Raw genomic sequence first — 17,582 nt, forward strand, 5'->3', positions numbered from 1 at the left:
AACTCTTGAAAAACTGCGGGATCATTACATAAGCCGAAAGGCATCACCAAATACTCATAATGACCATCTCTGGTGTTAAACTCAGTCTTCCGAACGAATTTGCCTGGGAGCTTTCTAGGTAAGTTCCCACGATCTATGAACAGCCAGCAGAGGGCGCCTCACCGCAAATGAAGCTAAATATAGATCATGGATCTATATTTAGCCTCATTCCCCGGGGTTTTGCAGCAAGGAGCAGCCTGCATTAGCGGAACTCCTTGCTGCAAAATATTTTAACCCCTTCAGATGGATTTACATCGTTGGACGTTACAGATCTGCGGAGGGTAAGTATATTGTTGGTTTATTATGTTTTTTTACTTACAGAACGAGGGTCTTCAGTGACTGGATTGGGCGTAGAATAAAATACTCCAACAACCATTGGTTTTATTTCATTAAAATAATTTTAAATAATGTGTTTGTGTTTTATTTAACCCTTTACTACAATTGGATTAATAATGGATAGGTGTCATAATTGACGCCTCTCCATTATTAATTAGGCTTAATGTCACCTTACAATAGCAAGGTGGCATAAACCCTTCATTACCCCATATCCCACCGCTACACGGGAATGGGAAGAGAGTGGCCAAGTGCCAGAATAGGCGCATCTTCCAGATGTGCCTTTTCTGGGGTGGCTGGGGGCAGGTGTTTTTAGCCAGGGGGGGGCCAATAACCATGGACCCTCTCCAGGCTATTAATATCTGCCCTCAGTCACTGGCTTTACTACTCTGGCGGAGAAAATTGCGCGGGAGCCCGCGCCAATTTTTTCCGCCATTTAACCCTTTATTTTAAGAGCTAGAACGGCCAAATTTTGCAGATACACACTACTAACATTAGTAGTGTGGATTATGCAAAAACAATGGTGATATGAGATGGTTTACTGTATGTAAACCAGGTCTCATATCATGTCGGGTTTTAGGAAGGAGAAAGCAAAAGCCGGTAATTGAATTACCGGCTTTTTGCTATATCGCGGCTGTATGAAGTAAGAATATATATACATATATGTGTCTCACTGACATATATATATATATACCTATTCTATGTGTACATATTTATTCTACCTATTCTAATGTCAGCTGTCAGTGTGATTTTACTGTACACCGCACTGAATTACCGGCTTTTCTCTCTAACACCGCTGCGTATTCCTCGCAAGTCACACTGCTGGTCCGTGTGTAATCTGTATTTTTGGGGCTTCCATAGACTTTCATTGGCGTTTTATTTGCGCAATACGGTGACAAACGCAGCATGCTGCGATTTTCTACGGCCGTAGAAAGCCGTATAATACTGATCAGTTTAATACGGCAGATAGGAGCAGGGGCATAGAGAATAATTGTGCCGTATTTTTTGCGAGTTTTACGGACGTAGTTTCTGCGCTCTTACGTCCGTAAAACTCGCAAGTGTGACGCCGGCCTAATGCAGGAAAACAAACCTCGCCAAAATGCTCCCACCAAAGCCTCATTATTCCAACCTAAATCAGAGGACAGCGTCCGGAAACGGATGGCATATTGAGCTACAGAAAGGGTTCTCTGACAAAGGTTGAAAAGGGACTCAGTAGTCGATACCAGACGACCAGGTTCATCAAACACCCTGTGGAAAATGTCTAAAAAGAGAGCAAGTTGAGAAACCACAGGATCATCTCGCTCCCAAAGAGGGTTCACCCAAGCCAAAGGCTCGTCCTCCAAATGGGACACCACAAAAGCCACCTTAGCATGGTCAGTTGGGTACAGTAACGGGGATAATTCAAAGTGTAGTTGAGACAGGTTGAGAAACCCGCGACATAATTTAGGTTCCCCGCCATACCGAGGTGGCCTGGCAAGACGGGGCAAGGGCTGTGGAGCGGACGCCTGAACAGGAGCACAAGCGGCAGTTTGAAGAGAGAGAAGTCGATTATCGACAGAGGCCATAAAATTCAAAATATGGGACTGAGTGTCCCGTTGTTGACTTAACTCTTGCTGAAGAGACGCCAACTGAGTAGCGTTAACAGGGTCAGTAGACTGTAACGTCGCAAGACGAGACTTCATGTTCTTGAGAAAGGACATAATTCTAGTCTGGTTCTCCCACAAAAAAAAAGTAACTCCTTTTGAGTGGCAGAGACACCAGCGGGGTCCATTGCCTGGTTATACTATTATGCTGTAAGAATCAGGCTGCACTCAGATGTCACCCGAGTGCAGTCCTATTGTGAGTGTGACGATTCAAAGAGGGAAAACGGAAAGTGGACCCTCTAGACCGCGACGACGAACCACTCACGGATGAGCTGACCAGATAGACCGCCCCCTGTACAGGGAGAATTAGGGGCAGGCCTGTGAGGGACAATCGCCACGGAAGCTGGAGGACCAGGACGGGAGAAGACCAAGAAGAGGCGGAGATAGTAGGACCACAGTGTTATGCTATAAGAATCAGGCTGCACTCAGATGACACACGAGTGCAGTCCTATAGAGAGTACTGCAGAGACACAGGACTGATGGGTAAACTGCAGCAGTACAGGGACTGGTGGAGGAACTGAGGAAACGCAGAGGCTAGCAGGATACAGGAAAGACAGGATAAACCCAAAGTCAGAGGGAAAATGAACTTCACAGAGACTAAGAGCGGCCAGGAACACCTGAAGGAACAAATGATAACCAGTCACAGAGGGACGGCAGGAAGCAGTTTGAATACCTATAGTCAGGGTAGCACTTCCAGGTAACAGACCTCCAGAACCATAGAGAGGACAATAAGGAGAACCGACCTCCGGGTACTAGTCCTCCAGGACCATAGAGGAGATGAAGAGGAGGACCGACAGAAGATCAGAAGTGCACACACGCAGCACTGAACCTGGTATGCGTGCGCGCACGAGAAGCAGAGGTCGGGAGCGAGCGCGGAGAGAGAGACGCTGACTGGGGAGGCGGCAGCAGCGGTATGATATCCAGGAGCACTGCAGTAACACCAGTTTGCCAGCAGGGGCGAGGGGTGACTGACATTAACCCCCGATGGTCCAAAAGGAAAAAAGTTTTAAACCCGAATGGAACCATAGCTGCCACAAATCCAAAAATGGATCGTGACAAATATTCTCTGTGGCTTCCATTATTTTTGGAGACTTATAACAAACCCTATCAGTAATTTGGTATTTTTTCCCCTCCCCTTATCTTCACCCACAGCGACTTTACATTTTCATTAGATTAACATAATATCACGCCGGATGGGTTTTAAGGATCATTTTACATATAGACACACCCCACCCCCTCGCTTCTGTATGGTCATTTCTGAACAAGCTATAGCCCTGCAAGTTAACAGCCCAGTGATGACTCTCATCCAGCCATGTCTCAGGGTATGTGCACACGTCAGGTTTTTTTCCTGACAAAATCCTGAGAATTCTGCCAGAAATTCGCGTTTTTTTCCACGCGGATTTCTCGTGGAATTTGCTCGTTTTTTGCGCGGTTTTTGCGCGGATTTTTTGCGGATTTTTTGCGTTTTTTTTTTTTTTTTTCCCTGAAGGTCAGTTTTGCAATTAAATCCGCAAAAAATCCGCAAAAAGAATGAGCATGTCCATTTTTTTTGCGGATTGCGTTTTTTTTGCGGAAAAAAACGCATACATCTGCACAAAAAATGCGGAATGCATTCTAAATGATAGGATGCATAATTTTCGCGTTTTTATGCGGATTTATAGCGTTTTTATAGCGAAAATCCGCAAAAAAAAACGCAAAAAATCCGGACGTGTGCACATACCCTCAGATATCCCCACCATGTCATAATTATGCTCCAACAACATTAATTCTAATTCCTCCATTTTGCTGGTGAGGCTTCTGGCATTAGTATACATGCACTTTATGCATCTCTCTGTACCTCTATTCATTCATAAATTATTAACTGTTCTAACCCCACCCCCATGCCACCGCCACCCCCAATTTCTTTATTTGTGCCCAGGTCACTATCTGCACTATCTTCCCCTCCTATAAATTGAATACTCTCCCCCCAATCCCTAGTTTAAACACTCTTCCAACCTTCTAGTCGTTTTCTTCTCCAACACAGCTGCACCTTCCCCATTGAGGAGTATAGAACCTGTAGCCAAGTGAGAAGTTGGCCCAGTTCTCCAGGAACCCAAACCCCTGCTTCCTACACTAATTCCTGAGTCACTTATTTATCTCCCTAATATCCCTTTGCCTCTGGCGTGGTACAGGCAGTATTTCCGAGAATACCACCTTGGAGGTCCTTGCTTTATGGACCTTCCACCTACCTCTTTGTCATTTGTGCCAATGTGCACCATGACCGCTGGGTCCTCACCAGCATCTCCCAGTAATCGGTCAACCCGATCAGCGATGTGTCGGACTCGAGCGCCAGGTAGGCAGCACACCGTTTGATGATCCCTGTCTTTGTGACAGATTGCCCTATCTGTTCCCCTAATAATTGAGTCGCCCACTACCAGCACCTGTCTGGCCTGTCCTGCTCTCCTATTTCCCTCCTTACTGTAGCAGTCACTCCTCCGGCTTTCAGAGGACATGCCTGGCTGCAGCAGTGCTACCCCTGTACTGGCACCCCCCTCATCTGCCAACTTAAGGTACCGTCACATTTAGCGACGCTGCAGCGATCTAGACAACTATCCCGATCGCTGCAGCGTCGCTGGAGAGCTGTCACACAGACAGCTCTCCAGCAACCAACGATGCCGGTCCCCGGGTAACCAGGGTAAACATCGGGTTACTAAGCGTGGGGTCGCGGTTAGTAACTCGATGTTTACCCTGGTTACCAGCGTAAATGTAAAAAAAACCCCAAACACTTCATATTTACATTCCGGTGTCTGTCCCCCGGCACTGTGCATCTCTGCACTGACTGTGAGCGCCAGCCGGAAAGCACAGCGGTGACGTCACCGCTGTGCTCTGCTTTCCGGCCGGCGCTCACAGTGCAGAGAAGCACAGCGCCGGAGGACAGACACCGGAATGTAAGTATGTAGTGTTTGGGTTTTTTTACGTTTAAGCTGGTAACCAGGGTAAACATCGGGTTACTAAGCGCAGCCCTGCCCTTAGTAACCCGATGTTTACCCTGGTTACCAGTTACAGAACAGAAGCATACATAGTCCGTCAAGGTTACTTAGATCGTATGGTGATACTAGATTATAACAGTCATATCAACCAAGACAGACATAGGACTTCAAACAAGGACAGCTACATATATATATATGTAATCAACAAAAGCACCAAAAAACGCAGCCAGAAAACGTCCAATAATGAAAATATTAAACAACTTTATTGATTAAAAATAGACACACAGGTATGCAGCATGGCAGGCAAAACGGATCCCCTATACGAGCCCACACACGCATCTAAAGTACAAGAACCGAGCTAAGGTGCACAGCTAATAATCATGGACAATGTATGTACCAAATCCATATATATAAATAACATCAATGGTACAAAACCATCAAACAATAGTGCTCATGACCCTAAAGACAAGTGTCAGATATTAGATATCATCAATGGTATACAGGCTTCAATCAATGGCACTCATGGTCCTACAAACAGGTATCAGATATACAGTACATACCACAGTGGTGGATCAAGGGATGTGCACCGAAGTCCAGTCCTCCCCGACGCGCGTTTCGGCGGGTGGCCTTCCTCAGCACAAGGGGGGCACCGATTAAATAGCGTACAGTCCGGAAAAGGCGGCGCTCACATGCACAGCCGCGCCGCACCATCCACATCCGTTCCGCACGGCCTGCGGGACCGGAAACACACAGGCCCCATGTGATCCGCCCCACAAGGCACCGCAGGAACAGGAGGGAGGTGCGGCGCGACTGCGCATGCGCACGAAACAACCGCGGCCATCTTGAAATGGGGCAACCATATTAACAAACACAAGGAGCCGAACGGCTCAAATATAAAAACACAGCGCACACAACTTTCTAGGGGGCAAAGATGGTAGCATATATAAGGAGAAAAGCAACTCAACTTATAACAAATGCACCCCCAGACCGCAGGAATCTAATATAGAATACAGCTATAAAACACAAAAGCACATAAGAATCTAAGTAATCCGCCAAAGTGACCCTATATCTCCCAGCACATTAACATTATACTATATATAATACAATGTCATATAGAAATACTAATTACATCAGAATAATAAACATACTGCACACTGACGAGTATCATAACATAAATAGTACAGCACGATTAGACATAAAAAGGGGATAAAGAACCCAACATCATAACGCCTATATTTATCAAAAAATTCTCAGATGAACACATCACTCAATGTCAAACTATATATGATGGGCACAGATATCAGAAATACTTTCACAATGATACAAAAGCAAAATACAATAATATAGTCCATAATATGCATAGATAGAGTGAAATATGTTGACGTCAATAGATGTTCAGCCCATATATATATGCGCAAAATAGATGTAGATTCTTCATCCTGTAAAAGCCGGGGCAGTCGTCAAATAACCAGGTCACGAACCGGAAAGGTACTAAAAATAAGAGAAGAACGCTAATTAAAAACAAATAAAAGAAAAAACGAATGCGGAAACGCACAGAGGAAATGATGCACAACAGATGGGGGACTACAGAAACGGGGCGAACGACAAACTCTCATTAAGTCCATGGGGTTGGACAGTCCCCAAACGCCAAATCCAGCGTGTTTCCAACATGCCGAGTCTCTTAGATAGATTGCCACCTCTGATGTTGATCCTGAGGGCATCAATTCCTCTCACTCTCAACATCGTGGCATCACAATTGTGATGGATCTTAAAATGCCTCGGCAAAGTTTTTAATGTGGTCACATCTATGTGGTCGGTGGCCGCCTTAATCCCCAAAACATGCTCCCTCACGCGGACTTTCAACTGGCGTGTGGTAAGGCCAACGTATATAATTCCGCAGGGGCATGTGGCATAATATATAACATACCTAGTGGTACAGGTGATCCGTTGTCTAATAGAGAACATCCTAGTACCACTAGAGTTAGAGAAAGAGTCACTTTTTTCAATGTTGGGGCAGGCGACACACCTACCACATGGAAGACAGCCGACCCTAGGTGTAAAACTATCCAGGAAAGTTAAAGGAGGACGTCCCTCATAATGGCTGTGAACCAATTGTTCACGCAAATTAGTAGCTCGCCTAAATGTAATAGATGGCTTTTTAGGGATCAATTTCTGAATTACGGGATCCACTTGAAGTATAGGCCAGGCTTTATCTAAAGCTCTCCTGATCTGATTGGCCTTAGAGTTATAAGTAGTAATAAATCTAACATCATTACTATTATTGATTTTCCTATTAATCTGTGCATGTAGATTACCATAAAGCAAATCATGCCGCGTGGAATGTTTTGCCCTCTGATAGGCCTTCTTGATAGATCTACCACTATATCCACGTGCTGCAAATCTCATCCTCAGCTCACCCGCTCTTTTCTCGAAATCACCATCAGTGGAGCAGATCCGACGTAAACGAAGGAACTGCCCCACCGGAATAGAACGTATCATGTGTTGAGGGTGACCCGAGGATGCGTGCAGCAGGGTATTGGTAGAGGTAGGCTTTCGGAAAATATCCGTACATAGCATACCATTCGGATCCCTCTTGATCGTCACATCTAGGAAATCAATAGATATATCACTCCACACAAATGTCAAATGGATATTCATATCGTTGTTGTTCAAGGTGGAAATGTACTGCGCCAGGTCGGCGGACGTGCCCTGCCAGACGAAGAAGATATCATCAATATAACGCGTCCATAAAGGGACACGGTCAATTGATCCCTGTTCGCCAGACAGGAGAAGGTCCCTCTCCCACAGCCCCAAAAAGAGACCGGCATAGGAGGGCGCAAAGGCTGCTCCCATAGCGGTCCCCTGGAGCTGTAGGTAGAAGGACCCTTTGAAAACAAAAAAGTTATGAGTGAGGGTGAACTCTAGAAGTTCCAGCAGAAGCGATCTCATACCAATAGACAAAGTAGATGACTCCAAGAAATATCTAACGGCACCAATACCGTCTCTATGTCTAATATTGGTATAAAGAGACTCGACATCCGCCGAAACCAATAGAGTATCACCCTCCAAACACAGTCCGTCAACCCTGCGCAGTACATCTCCTGTATCCCTGAGGAAGGAAGGCAGATTAGTAACCAGCGGTTGTAGGTGGAAATCTATCCACCTATTAACATGCTCCAGTAGATTTCCCCGTCCAGAGATGATAGGCCTCCCAGGGGGTGACGAGATGTTTTTATGAATTTTGGGGAGCAAGTAGAGTCGGCACAGTGGGTTCGATAACCACCAATGCCGTTGCCAGATCCTTGGTGATAACGTCGTCCTGCAAGGCCCGTTGGATAATGGAATCCAGTTGGGCACTATATGCCGACAAGAGATTGTATGTAAGTTTCTTGTAACAGGTGTTACGCCTTTTCCGGACTGTACGCTATTTAATCGGTGCCCCCCTTGTGCTGGGTACCCCCCCTGAGGAAGGCCACCCGCCGAAACGCGCGTCGGGGAGGACTGGACTTCGGTGCACATCCCTTGATCCACCACTGTGGTATGTACTGTATATCTGATACCTGTTTGTAGGACCATGAGTGCCATTGATTGAAGCCTGTATACCATTGATGATATCTAATATCTGACACTTGTCTTTAGGGTCATGAGCACTATTGTTTGATGGTTTTGTACCATTGATGTTATTTATATATATGGATTTGGTATATACATTGTCCATGATTATTAGCTGTGCACCTTAGCTCGGTTCTTGTACTTTAGATGCGTGTGTGGGCTCGTATAGGGGATCCGTTTTGCCTGCCATGCTGCATACCTGTGTGTCTATTTTTAATCAATAAAGTTGTTTAATATTTTCATTATTGGACGTTTTCTGGCTGCGTTTTTTGGTGCTTTTGTTGATTACATACCTGGTTACCAGTGCAGACATCGCTGAATCGGCGTCACACACGCCGATTCAGCGATGTCTGCGGGAGATCCAGCGACGAAATAAAGTTCTGGACTTTCTGCTCCGACCAACGATGGCACAGCAGGGGCCTGATCGCTGCTGCCTGTCAAACTCAACGATATCGCTATCCAGGACGCTGCAACATCACGGATCGCTAGCGATATCGTTCAGTGTGAAGGTACCTTTAGCAAACGTATTGGGGTGTGCCAGATCAGGACTGTTGTGAATTCTGTGGCTGAATTCACTCCTGTGGTCACAAGTGGTACTGCAGCTTCTGAGCTTCCTACCTCAGGTGTTCTGGTGAGCTCGTTGGCTTCTTTGTTATTTAACTCCGCCTGATTCTGTCTTCCTTGCTCCTAGTCAATGTTCCAGTGTTGGATCTGAGCTTCTGGATCTTTCCTGTGGCCTGCTGCTCTGCTTAGATTAGTGCTTCTTTGCTTTTGTTGCTACTTTTTCTGTCCAGCTTGTCTATTCGTTTTTGCTGGTAGCTCTGAGACGCAAAGGGTGTACCGCCGTGCCGTTAGTTCGGCACGGTGGGTCTTTTTGCCCCCTTTGCGTGGTTTTTTGCTTTAGGGTTTTTTGTAGACTGCAAAGTTCTCTTTGCTATCCTCGCTCTATCTAGAATATCGGGCCTCACTTTGCTGAATCTATTTCATCCCTACGTTTGTCTTTTCATCTTGCTAACAGTCATTATATGTGGGGGGCTGCCTTTTCCTTTGGGGTATTTCTCTGAGGCAAGTCAGGCTTGTTTTTCTATCTTCAGGCTAGTCAGCTCCTCAGGCTGTGCCGAGTTGCATAGGTAGTGTCAGGCGCAATCCACAGCCACCTTTAGTTGTGTTTAGGATAGGTTCAGGTTTGCAGTCTACAGAGATTCCACGTCTCAGAGCTTGTTCTATTGTTTTTGGGTATTGTCAGTTCACTGTATGTGCTCTGATTGCTGGCACACTGTGTCACTGGATTGCCTTCATAACAGTACTAGGAGCCTACCTAATGATTCTCAATAGAGGGAAAAAAGAAGTTCTGACATCATTTTTTTTTTTTCTCAGCTCTGTGTTCAAATTTTTTTTTTTCCCCTAGACATTTGGGTGTTTCAGGACACAGGTGTGGACATGGATATTCAGGGTCTGTGTTCTTCAATGGATAATCTCGTTATAAATGTACAAAGGATTCAAGATACTATTGATCAGAAATCTATGTTAGAACCAAGAATTCCTATTCCTGATTTGTTTTTTGGTGATAGAACTAAGTTTCTTAATTTCAAAAATAATTGTAAGCTATTTCTGGCCTTGAAACCTCATTCTTCTGGTAATCCTATTCAACAGGTTTTGATTATTATTTCTTTTTTGCGCGGCGACCCTCAGGACTGGGCATTTTCTCTTGCGCCAGGAGACCCTGCATTGAGTAATGTCGATGCGTTTTTCCTGGCGCTCGGATTGCTTTACGATGAGCCTAGTTCAGTGGATCAGGCTGAGAAAAATTTGCTGGCTTTGTGCCAGGGTCAGGATGATATAGAAGTATATTGTCAGAAATTTAGGAAATGGTCTGTACTCACTCAGTGGAATGAATCTGCGCTGGCAGCTTTGTTCAGAAAGGGCCTCTCTGAGGCTCTTAAGGATGTCATGGTGGGTTTTCCTATGCCTGCTGGTTATGTCTTTGGTCATTCAGATCGGTCGACGCTTGCGTGAGCGTAAATCTGTGCACCATTTGGCGGTATTGCCTGAGATTGAACCTGAACCTATGCAGTGCGATAGGACTATGACCAGAGTTGAACGGCAAGAACACAGACGTCTGAATGGTCTGTGTTTCTACTGTGGTGATTCCACTCATGCTATTTCTCATTGTCCTAAGCGCACTAAGCGGTTCGATAGGTCTGCCATCATTGGTACTGTACAATCCAAATTCCTTCTGTCCATTACCTTGATATGCTCTTTGTCATCGTATTCTGTCATGGCGTTTGTGGATTCAGGCGCTGCCCTGAATCTGATGGATTTGGATTATGCTAAACGTTGTGGGTTTTTCTTGGAGCCTTTGCGGTGTCCTATTCCGTTGAGAGGAATTGATGCTACACCTTTGGCCAAGAATAAACCTCAGTACTGGACCCAGCTGACCATGTGCATGGCTCCTGCACATCAGGAAGTTATTCGCTTTCTGGTGCTACATAATCTGCATGATGTGGTCGTGTTGGGGTTGCCATGGCTGCAAACCCATAATCCTGTATTGGATTGGAACTCTATGTCGGTATCCAACTGGGGTTGTCAGGGGGTACATGGTGATGTTCCATTTTTGTCTATTTCGTCATCCACTCCTTCTGAGGTCCCAGAGTTCTTGTCTGATTATCAGGATGTATTTGAAGAGCCCAAGTCCGATGCCCTACCTCCGCATAGGGATTGTGATTGTGCTATCAATTCGATTCCTGGTAGTTAATTCCCTAAAGGTCGATTATTTAATTTATCCGTGCCTGAACACGCCGCTATGCGCAGTTATGTGAAGGAATCCCTGGAGAAGGGACATATTCGCCCATCGTCATCACCACTGGGAGCAGGGTTCTTTTTTGTAGCCAAGAAGGATGGTTCGCTGAGACCGTGTATTGATTACCGCCTTCTTAATAAGATCACTGTTAAATTTCAGTATCCCTTGCCATTGTTATCTGACTTGTTTGCTCGGATTAAGGGGGCTAGTTGGTTCACTAAGATAGATCTTCCTGGTGCGTATAATCTGGTGAGAATCAGGCAAGGAGATGAATGGAAAACTGCATTTAATACGCCCGAGGGTCATTTTGAGTATCTAGTGATGCCGTTCGGACTTGCCAATGCTCCATCTGTGTTTCAGTCTTTTATGCATGACATCTTCCGTGAGTATCTGGATAAATTCCTGATTGTTTACTTGGATGACATTTTGATCTTCTCAGATGATTGGGACTCTCATGTAAAGCAGGTCAAAATGGTTTTCCAGGTCCTGCGTGCTAATTCTTTGTTTGTGAAGGGATCAAAGTGTCTCTTCGGTGTGCAGAAAGTTTCATTTTTGGGGTTCATCTTTTCCCCTTCTACTATCGAGATGGATCCGGTTAAGGTCCAAGCCATCCAGGATTGGACTCAGCCGACATCTCTGAAAAGTCTACAAAAATTCCTGGGCTTTGCTAATTTTTATCGTCGCTTCATCTGTAATTTTTCTAGCATTGCCAAACCATTGACCGATTTGACCAAGAAGGGTGCTGATTTGATTAATTGGCCTTCTGCTGCTGTGGAAGCTTTTCAGGAGTTGAAGCATCGTTTTTGTTCTGCCCCTGTGTTGTGTCAACCAGATGTTTCTCTTCCGTTCCAGGTCGAGGTTGATGCTTCTGAGATTGGAGCAGGAGCGGTTTTGTCACAGAGAGGTTCTGGTTGCTCAGTGTTGAAACCATGTGCTTTCTTTTCCAGGAAATTTTCGGCTGCTGAGCGTAATTATGATGTGGGCAACCGAGAGTTGCTGGCCATGAAGTGGGCATTCGAGGAATGGCGTCATTGGCTTGAAGGAGCTAAGCATCGCGTGGTGGTATTGACTGATCATAAGAACCTTACTTATCTCGAGTCTGCCAAGCGCTTGAATCCTAGACAGGCCCATTGGTCGTTATTTTTTGCCCGCTTCGATTTTGTGATTTCGTACCTTCCGGGCTCTAAAAATGTGAAGGCGGATGCTCTGTCTAGGAGTTTTATGCCCGACTCTCCGGGTTCATCTGAGCCGGCGAGTATCCTCAAGGAAGGAGTCATTGTGTCTGCCATCTCCCCTGATTTGCGGCGAGTGTTGCAAAAATTTCAGGCGAATAAACCTGATCGTTGTCCGGCGGAGAAACTGTTCGTCCCTGATAGGTGGACCAGTAAAGTTATCTCTGAACTTCATTGTTCGGTGTTGGCTGGTCATCCTGGAATCTTTGGTACCAGAGAGTTAGTGGCTAGATCCTTCTGGTGGCCATCTCTGTCACGGGATGTACGTACTTTTGTGCAGTCCTGTGGGATTTGTGCTAGGGCTAAGCCCTGCTGTTCACGTGCCAGTGGGTTGCTTTTGCCCTTGCCGGTCCCAAAGAGGCCTTGGACACATATTTCGATGGATTTAATTTCTGACCTTCCCGTTTCTCAAAAGATGTCAGTCATTTGGGTGGTCTGTGATCGCTTTTCTAAAATGGTCCATCTGGTGCCCTTGGTTAAATTGCCTTCCTCCTCTGATTTGGTGCCTTTGTTCTTCCAGCATGTGGTTCGTTTGCATGGCATTCCTGAGAATATTGTTTCTGACAGAGGTTCCCAGTTTGTTTCAAGGTTTTGGCGAGCCTTTTGTGGTAGGATGGGCATTGACCTATCCTTTTCCTCGGCTTTCCATCCTCAGACTAATGGCCAGACTGAACGAACCAATCAGACCTTGGAAACATATCTGAGATGTTTTGTTTCTGCAGACCAGGATGATTGGGTGTCCTTTTTGCCGTTGGCTGAGTTCGCCCTTAATAATCGGGCCAGCTCGGCTACCTTGGTCTCTCCATTTTTCTGCAATTCTGGGTTCCATCCTCGTTTCTCTTCAGGACAGGTTGAGTCTTCGGACTGTCCTGGTGTGGATTCTGTGGTGGACAGGTTGCAGCAGATCTGGACTCAGGTAGTGGACAATTTGATCTTGTCCCAGGAGAAGGCTCAACTTTTCGCTAATCGCAGACGCCGTGTGGGTCCCCGACTTCGTGTTGGGGATCTGGTTTGGTTATCTTCTCGTCATATTCCTATGAAGGTTTCCTCTCCTAAATTTAAACCTCGTTTTATTGGTCCGTATAGGATTTCTGAGATTCTCAATCCTGTGTCTTTTCGTCTGACCCTCCCAGACTCCTTTTCCATACATAATGTAGTCCATAGGTCGTTGTTGCGGAGATACGTGGCACCTATGGTTCCTTCTGTTGAGCCTCCTGCCCCGGTTTTGGTGGAGGGGGAATTGAAGTATATTGTGGAGAAAATTTTGGATTCTCGTGTTTCTAGACGGAAACTCCAGTATCTGGTTAAATGGAAGGGTTATGCTCAGGAAGATAATTCCTGGGTTTTTGCCTCTGATGTCCATGCTCCAGATCTTGTTCGTGCCTTTCATGTGGCTCATCCTGGTCGGCCTGGGGGCTCTGGTGAGGGTTCGGTGACCCCTCCTCAAGGGGGGGGTACTGTTGTGAATTCTGTGGCTGAATTCACTCCTGTGGTCACAAGTGGTACTGCAGCTTCTGAGCTTCCTCCCTCAGGTGTTCTGGTGAGCTCGTTGGCTTCTTTGTTATTTAACTCTGCCTGATTCTGTCTTCCTTGCTCCTAGTCAATGTTCCAGTGTTGGATCTGAGCTTCTGGATCTTTCCTGTGGCCTGCTGCTCTGCTTAGATTAGTGCTTCTTTGCTTTTGTTGCTACTTTTTCTGTCCAGCTTGTCTATTCGTTTTTGCTGGTAGCTCTGAGACGCAAAGGGTGTACCGCCGTGCCGTTAGTTCGGCACGGTGGGTCTTTTTGCCCCCTTTGCGTGGTTTTTTGCTTTAGGGTTTTTTGTAGACTGCAAAGTTCTCTTTGCTATCCTCGCTCTATCTAGAATATCGGGCCTCACTTTGCTGAATCTATTTCATCCCTACGTTTGTCTTTTCATCTTGCTAACAGTCATTATATGTGGGGGGCTGCCTTTTCCTTTGGGGTATTTCTCTGAGGCAAGTCCGGCTTGTTTTTCTATCTTCAGGCTAGTCAGTTCCTCAGGCTGTGCCGAGTTGCATAGGTAGTGTCAGGCGCAATCCACAGCCACCTTTAGTTGTGTTTAGGATAGGTTCAGGTTTGCAGTCTACAGAGATTCCACGTCTCAGAGCTCGTTCTATTGTTTTTGGGTTATTGTCAGTTCACTGTATGTGCTCTGATTGCTGGCACACTGTGTCACTGGATTGCCTTCATAACACAGGACTAGCCTCCCTGGCACTCTTCCCGGCCTTCTGTCACCCAGCTTGCTGCCTCACTTTCCTGCAGCTCCATCCTACCATCCCCCCCTCATCTATCCCATTGAGCTCAGTGAGCAGAAGACTCCTTTCCATATTGTCTATGGATCTCAGTGTTGCCAGCTGCACATTTAGATTCAGAATCTGGGCTTCCAAATGCACAACGTGCTCACATCTCGCACAGCAGTATTCACCCTCGACCGGCTGCTCAAGGACTGCATACATGTGGCAAGATGTGCACTGGATGGCATTAACAAGAGTGGAGCACATTTCCTAATGGGGATTGCACCAGACAGAAACATTAAATAAAAAGAAATTTAGAGTATTAATAAAATGCAAAAAGCAATTCAATAATTCCTCCCTTGGAAACTCCCTGAATCCAAAGTCACTAAATCACAATTCACACACTTCAGTTCGCGCTTATGCTCCGGTCACACTCAGCTCGTTCACACTCACTAAGAAAAAAGATTTAAAGAGATTTTTTCCCCTTTAGCAGAAATCCAACCTCCAGCTCAATGACTTCTGTACACACGGCTCCGCTCCATATACCTTGTACACACACGGCTCCGCTCCATACACCTTGTACACACACGGCTCCGCTCCGTACACCTTGTACACACACGGCTCCGCTCCGTACACCTTGTACACACACGGCTCCGCTCCGTACACCTTGTACACACACGGCTCCGCTCCATACACCTCGTACACACACGGCTCCGCTCCATACACCTTGTACACACGCGGCTCCGCTCCATACACCTTGTACACACACGGCTCCGCTCCATACACCTTGTACACACACGGCTCCGCTCCATACACCTTGTACACACACGGCTCCGCTCCATACACCTTGTACACACACGGCTCCGCTCCATACACCTTGTACACATGCGGCTCCGCTCCATACACCTTGTACACACACGGCTCCGCTCCATACACTTTGTACTCACACGGCTCCGCTCCATACACCTTGTACACATGTGGCTCCGCTCCATACGCCTTGTACACACACGGCTCTGCTCCATACACCTCGCACAAACGTTGCTCTGCTCCGTACACCTCATACACACACGGCTCCGCTCCTTACACCTTGTACACACGGCTCTGCTACATCCACACTGTAAACCCCTCCTGACCCCACACAGAAACTCCCCTTCATTCAGCACCATGACAACCAGCACAGCAGAGTCCTGCATACAGAGACCCCTGATCATGTGACCCTGACTCCTCCCCTCCTGTGACCTCATCACAGGTCCTGTGTGCACAGAGCAGCCATATATGTGGAGTGCGGCTCTGCGGGTGGAGGTAGGTGCTGCAGGCCCCATTATTCTCTATGTGGAGTGCGGCTCTGCGGGTGGAGGTCGGTGCTGGAGGCTCCATTATTCTCTATGTGGAGTGTGGCTCTGCGGGTGGAGGTCGGTGCTGGAGGCTCCATTATTCTCTATGTGGAGTGTGGCTCTGCGGGTGGAGGTCGGTGCTGGAGGCTCCATTATTCTCTATGTGGAGTGCGGCTCTGCGGGTGGAGGTCGGTGCTGGAGGCCCTATTATTCTCTATGTGGAGTGTGGCTCTGCGGGTGGAGGTCGGTGCTGGAGGCTCCATTATTCTCTATGTGGAGTGCGGCTCTGCGGGTGGAGGTCGGTGCTGGAGGCTCCATTATTCTCTATGTGGAGTGCGGCTCTGCGGGTGGAGGTCGGTGCTGGAGGCTCCATTATTCTCTATATGGACTGCGGCTCTGCGGGTGGAGGTCGGTGCTGGAGGCTCCATTATTCTCTATGTGGAGTGCGGCTCTGCGGGTGGAGGTCGGTGCTGGAGGCTCCATTATTCTCTATGTGGAGTGCGGCTCTGCGGGTGGAGGTCGGTGCTGGAGGCTCCATTATTCTCTATGTGGAGTGTGGCTCTGCGGGTGGAGGTCGGTGCTGGAGGCTCCATTATTCTCTATGTGGAGTGCGGCTCTGCGGGTGGAGGTCGGTGCTGGAGGCTCCATTATTCTCTATGTGGAGTGCGGCTCTGCGGGTGGAGGTCGGTGCTGGAGGCTCCATTATTCTCTATGTGGAGTGCGGCTCTGCGGGTGGAGGTCGGTGCTGGAGGCTCCATTATTCTCTATGTGGAGTGCGGCTCTGCGGGTGGAGGTCGGTGCTGGAGGCTCCATTATTCTCTATGTGGAGTGCGGCTCTGCGGGTGGAGGTCGGTGCTGGAGGCTCCATTATTCTCTATGTGGAGTGCGGCTCTGCGGGTGGAGGTCGGTGCTGGAGGCTCCATTATTCTCTATGTGGAGTGCGGCTCTGCGGGTGGAGGTCGGTGCTGGAGGCTCCATTATTCTCTATGTGGAGTGCGGCTCTGCGGGTGGAGGTCGGTGCTGGAGGCTCCATTATTCTCTATGTGGAGTGCGGCTCTGCGGGTGGAGGTCTGTGCTGGGGGCTCCATTATTCTATATGTGGGGTGCGGCTCTGCGGGTGGAGGTCGGTGCTGGAGGCTCCATTATTCTCTATGTGGAGTGCGGCTCTGCGGGTGGAGGTCGGTGCTGGAGGCTCCATTATTCTCTATGTGGAGTGTGGCTCTGCGGGTGGAGGTCGGTGCTGGAGGCTCCATTATTCTCTATGTGGAATGCGGCTCTGCGGGTGGAGGTCGGTGCTGGAGGCTCCATTATTCTCTATGTGGAGTGTGGCTCTGCGGGTGGAGGTCGGTGCTGGAGGCTCCATTATT

General features: G+C 47.4%; 1 protein-coding gene across 3 annotated transcripts in view; it reads left to right on the top strand.

Annotated features, from left to right (window-relative positions):
* Window positions 1–2,773: 2,773 nt before the first annotated feature.
* Window positions 2,774–17,582, top strand: part of LOC138663170 (oocyte zinc finger protein XlCOF8.4-like) — a 44,178-nt gene continuing 29,369 nt past the window's right edge. Inside the window, exon 1 of one of the 3 annotated variants that reach the window (XM_069749321.1) lies at window positions 2,774–2,926. The gene's annotated coding sequence lies outside the window, so the exon portion shown is untranslated. Of the gene's footprint in view, window positions 2,927–16,126; window positions 16,184–17,256; window positions 17,284–17,582 lie in introns of those variants that run through there. The other 2 variants (XM_069749320.1, XM_069749319.1) reach the window with 2 other exon arrangements.

The sequence above is a fragment of the Ranitomeya imitator genome, chromosome 2 (assembly GCF_032444005.1).
Source record: "Ranitomeya imitator isolate aRanImi1 chromosome 2, aRanImi1.pri, whole genome shotgun sequence".
Taxonomy (NCBI): domain Eukaryota; kingdom Metazoa; phylum Chordata; class Amphibia; order Anura; family Dendrobatidae; genus Ranitomeya; species Ranitomeya imitator.